This window comes from Sphaeramia orbicularis, chromosome 12 (assembly GCF_902148855.1).
Source record: "Sphaeramia orbicularis chromosome 12, fSphaOr1.1, whole genome shotgun sequence".
Lineage (NCBI taxonomy): Eukaryota > Metazoa > Chordata > Actinopteri > Kurtiformes > Apogonidae > Sphaeramia > Sphaeramia orbicularis.
Window position 1 is genome coordinate 74,868,370 of NC_043968.1, and position 5,000 is coordinate 74,873,369.

Sequence of the window (5,000 nt, forward strand, 5' to 3'; positions counted from 1 at the left end):
TTCAAAAGACGATGGCTTTTATGTTTTTTGCATTATTTTGAAACACCAATGTTTTAATGACTGAATAGGCTACATGTGATGATTGACATTACATTTTAAAGGTGTTTAATTGGTGCGGTAGTAAAATTATCTTACAGTAAAAAAGAATAGTTAGTTCAAATGTGTGGGCTAAATACATGACATGAGAGAGGTGACATTAGGCAAATGCTGGAATTGGACCAAAAACATCACCGGTACATTATGTGGACTAGTCTGTAGCCTAAAAAAGAAGAAAATAAAACATTTTCTCATGAAATAACATTTATTCTCCTCAAAACAAGAAGAATAAATGTGTGTAAACATACAGAAAAAAATGCAAAAACACAACGGTGATTAATCACTGTATTTACTTAAATACCTGAGCTGTCGTGCAATTCTCAGAACAAGAACAGTATGTTGGTAAATTGACAGGCAATCAGACACTCCCTCCTTAAAAAAAAAAAAAAAAAAAAAAAAAAAAAATGAACGGCTCTTTACAAAGACTCGGTTCCCATCGTTCATTTCAAAAGAGCCTTCAAAAGATTCGATTCGTTTGTGAATGTCACATCACTACAAATGACATTGAGCTAATTTTCATTTTTAACATATTAGGTTGAATAACTATTAGTGATGGGACTCTTGGCTCTTTGAAGGGAGCCGTTCAATCAGGAGCCATTCACTGAAAAGAGCCGTTCAAAAGACTGGCAGTAAATATGCTTATTATAAAAAAGAATAGTTAGTTCAAATGTGTGGGCTAAATACATGACATGAGAGGTGACATTAGGCAAATGCTGGAATTGACCAAAAAACATCACGGTACATTATGTGGATAGTCTGTAGCCTAAAAATGAAGAAGAAAATAAAACATTTTCCTATGAAATAACATTTTATTCTCCTCAAAACAAGAACAATAAATGTGTGTAAACATACGGGAAAAAATTGCACAAAACACAACAGTGATTAATCACTGTATTTACTTAAATACCTGAACTGTAGTTCAATTCTCAGAACAAGAACAGTATGTTGGTAAATTTGTCAGGCAATCAGACACTCCCTCCTTAAAAAAAAAAAAAAAAAATGAACGGCTCTTTACAAAGACTCAGTCCCCATCGTTCATTTCAAAGAGCCGTTTAAAAAGATTTGATTCGTTCGTGAACGTCACATCACTACAGTCCGGCTGGGATGAATTAGTGAAATGCAAAAATTACACTGAGATCTTAACACTCCTTTTAGTTCAGGTTCCACATTCAGACCAATTCAATCTCAAGTGGGCAGGACCAGTAAAATACGATCATAATATCATAGAAATAATGACAACTCCAAATTTTTCTCTTTCAAAATGTAAATATTTTCATGTATTACACTAAAACAATGTATAATTTTGCAAAAAATGTGAATAACCTGAACAAATATGAATAACCTGAAATGTCTTAAGAGAAGTAAGTACAATTTTAACAAGTCTGTTATTAAATGTTTTGTGTATTTGTAAGTTATAATGTACATGTGAATGATAAACCGAGGCCGAATATTGTTAAAATTACACTTATTTTTTCAGTTTGCTTATGTTTTTCACATTGTTTGAAAGGATAGCTTGTAGATGTAACTTTTTCATAATGTAAATTTAGTTTTTTCGCTCTGAAACATAGAAAAGTTCGGAGTTGACATTATTGATATATTATTATGTTATATTGTTATATATATGTTATGTTATTGTACTGGTTCGGCCCACTTCAGATCAAATTTAGCTGAATGTGGCCCCTGAACTAAAAGGAGTTTGACAGCCCTGAGTTAAAGCATGGAAATAAACAGACAATAAAGTTTAGAAGAACAAGAAGATGAAAAAAAATCAATTCATCAAACAATTAGAAAAAGCTGATGGCACAAGATGATACACTGACCTGGACTCTGTGTATATTTGTACTGTTCTGTAAAAGAATAGAACTACTATTATTATGTTTTCTACTTTAATTGGACTAAAGGACAACCAGGTGGATTTTTTAATAGGATCAATGAAGTTAATTTCCATCAATATTAACATGTTTTTAGACACAGTGTGACTTTTTAAAACTAATTTGATTTATTTTCAGAATTAAAGTCAAACAAATAAGTGAAACATAAGTCCTAAAACCACTGTTATTCTAAAAGCTCCAAAAACATAATGTGATCATTTGTCTTGTATTTGGAGATCTTTAATGAAAAATAAAGACCATTCCACTGAGTATAGTAAGTGTTAAGTGGTTTTTTATGTGATTTCTGTCTCATAGATTTAGTCTTGATTTGTGATATAAAGTAAATTATACGTGAGTTATATTCATATTAGATTAATTCAGCTGTCAGTTAATGTAATGATTTAATTCTCTTATGTTTTTATACTTTAAGCCTTTGATGCACGAAGTATAAGAACCTTAGTCAAGATTTTTTTTTTTTTTTTTTTTCCTGAGTGTTTTTATTCCTCTTTAGGCATGAAAAAAAAAAAACAATGTGATTGAATTTTTTTTTTTTTTTTTTTTTTTTAATGAACCTATTATTTATGGAGTTACAAAAATGTCCACTCAGCTGGACACTATGCGTTTAATTTTTGAAGCAAAGAAACATGTATTTAAAACCACAATAACAGGAAGTGATGTACTGTGTGAAAACTATGAAATAAATATATTTTTAATGCAGCTAAGTCTGATGTTTTCTCACATTTTATCATACTCTAATTACTGTTATTAATCACTTCATGGAGATTATATGCAAAAAAAAAAAGCGATTTGTTGAAAGAAAACTGTTGAACCCTTTCATGCATAGGGGACACTACAGTGGCAGCTATTCTTCTCTTGGTTAAAATCATGGTTTTGTTGTTTTAGTTCCATATCATCCAACACAGTGGACACTTAATGCATCATCCCATACACTGCAATTCACACTATGACTGTAACTTTGTTGTTCTTGATAAACCTGATCTGCAGTAACATGTTTTAGTGTAAATCAATTGTTAATTGTTATAAGACTATTAATAAAAGTTGTCTTAATCAAAAAGTTGGGGGTTTTTTGCATATCATCTCCATGAAGTGAGTAATAGAATAGAATAGAATAGAATAGAATAGAATAGAAATAGAATAGAATAGAATAGAATAGAATAGAATAGAATAGAATAGAATATATCTTATTGTATAATGAAATTAAAAAGTGCAATCCTAAAAGGTACAATCCCTGACATAAAAAAAAAAAAAGTAATAACTAGTATAGAGCAGGGGTGTCAAACATGCGGCCTGGGGGCCAAAATAGGCCCGCCAAAGGGTCCAGTCCGGCCCTTGGGATGTTTTGCAAAGTCAAAAATTCCACAGTCTTGAATTGAATTAAGCAAAAAAACAAAAAAAAAAAAAAAAAAAGCTGAATTAAGGAAAAAAATCTTGAATTACACTTCAAATTTGTTTCTTGTTTTAGTGCAAAAAATAACATTAACCCTTTCATGCATATGGTCACTACAGTGGACAGCTATTCTACAGCTGGTCTTCTGTATATTAATGGATTTTTGTTGTTCTTTCGGGGGATTTTTTTTTGTTTGTTTGTTTGTTTTTTTTACACATATCTTTATTAAAGTTTTAAGACACTACATATCTTTTTTGACATGAAATGGAACATTATGTAGAATCTCTCCTGAGCATAAACCCCCAGAATCACAAGCCCTCCCATAGTTTTCACACAATTTATCAGCAAATATATGTTTCTGTGCGTCAAAAATAAACATGTGGTGTCCAGCTGAGTGGACATTTTTGCAACTTCATGAAAATAGGTTCATAAGAATTTTTTTTCATATATTATTTTTTTTTTTTTTTCAATTTTTAAATTATTTCTATTGTCTATTTTATTTTTTGAATTTATTTTTCAGAAGAAAATTTTCAATCACATTGTTTTTTTTTTCATGCCCTAAAGAGGAATAAAAACACTCAGGAAAAAATTTGATTAAGGTTCTCATAATTCGTGCATGAACGGGTTAAATTATGAAAATATTTACATTTACAAACTATCCTGTAACATAAAATGTGAATAATCTGAACAAATATGAACAACTGAAATGTCTAAAGAAAATTCAGCACAATTTTAACATTTTCTGTCTGTTCCTCAGTGTTTAGTGTCTTTGTAGAGTCTGATCCATAATGCACATGTAGAAATAAAACGTTGAGGCAGAATATTGTTAAAATTGCACTTATTTTTCTCAAGAAATTTCAGTTTTTTCAGGTTATTCACATCTTTTTTCTTTGGATAGTTTATAAAAAGTAAGTATTTTCATAATTTAATGTTTTTTTTTCTTTACTGTAAACAAAGACAAAAATTTGGAGTTGTCCATTATTTATATGTTATTATGTTTTTTTACTGGTTGCGGCCCACTGCAATCAAATTTAGTTGCATGTGGCCCCTGAACTAAAATAGTTTGACACCCCTGTATTAGAGTATGTTTAAATGTGAGAAAACATCAGCTACATGAAAAATGTTTTTTATTTCATAGTTTTCACACAGTATGTCACTTTCTGATGATGGGTTTTAAATACATGTTTTCTTTGCTTCAAAAATTAAACGCATTGTGTTAAGCTGAGTGGACATTTTTGTAACTCCACGAAAAATAACTTCATAAAAAAAAAAAAATAATAAAAATCATCGCATCATTTTTTTCATGCCTAAAGAGGAATAAAAACAGTAAAAAAAAAAAAAAAAAAATCTCAACTAAGGATCTCATAATTCATGCATGAAAGGGTTAATTACAGTCTAAAAATTACCAATTGATTTACAACTAAACATGTTAGTGCAGATCAGGTTTATCAAGAACAGCAAAAGTTACAATAATGGTATGAATTGCAGTGTATGAGATAATGCATAAGCGTCCACTGTGTTGGCTGATATGCAAATAAACAACAAAACCCATGAATATACAAGAGAACAGCTGGAGAAGAACTGTCCACTGTAGTGTCCATTATGCATGAAAGGGTTAACATTAA

General features: G+C 30.1%; 1 protein-coding gene across 1 annotated transcript in view; it reads right to left on the reverse strand.

The window, feature by feature from the left end:
- LOC115429137 (retinal homeobox protein Rx3-like) overlaps window positions 1-5,000 on the reverse strand; it is an 11,887-nt gene that overhangs the window by 943 nt on the left and 5,944 nt on the right. The gene's annotated exons all lie outside the window — the stretch shown is intronic.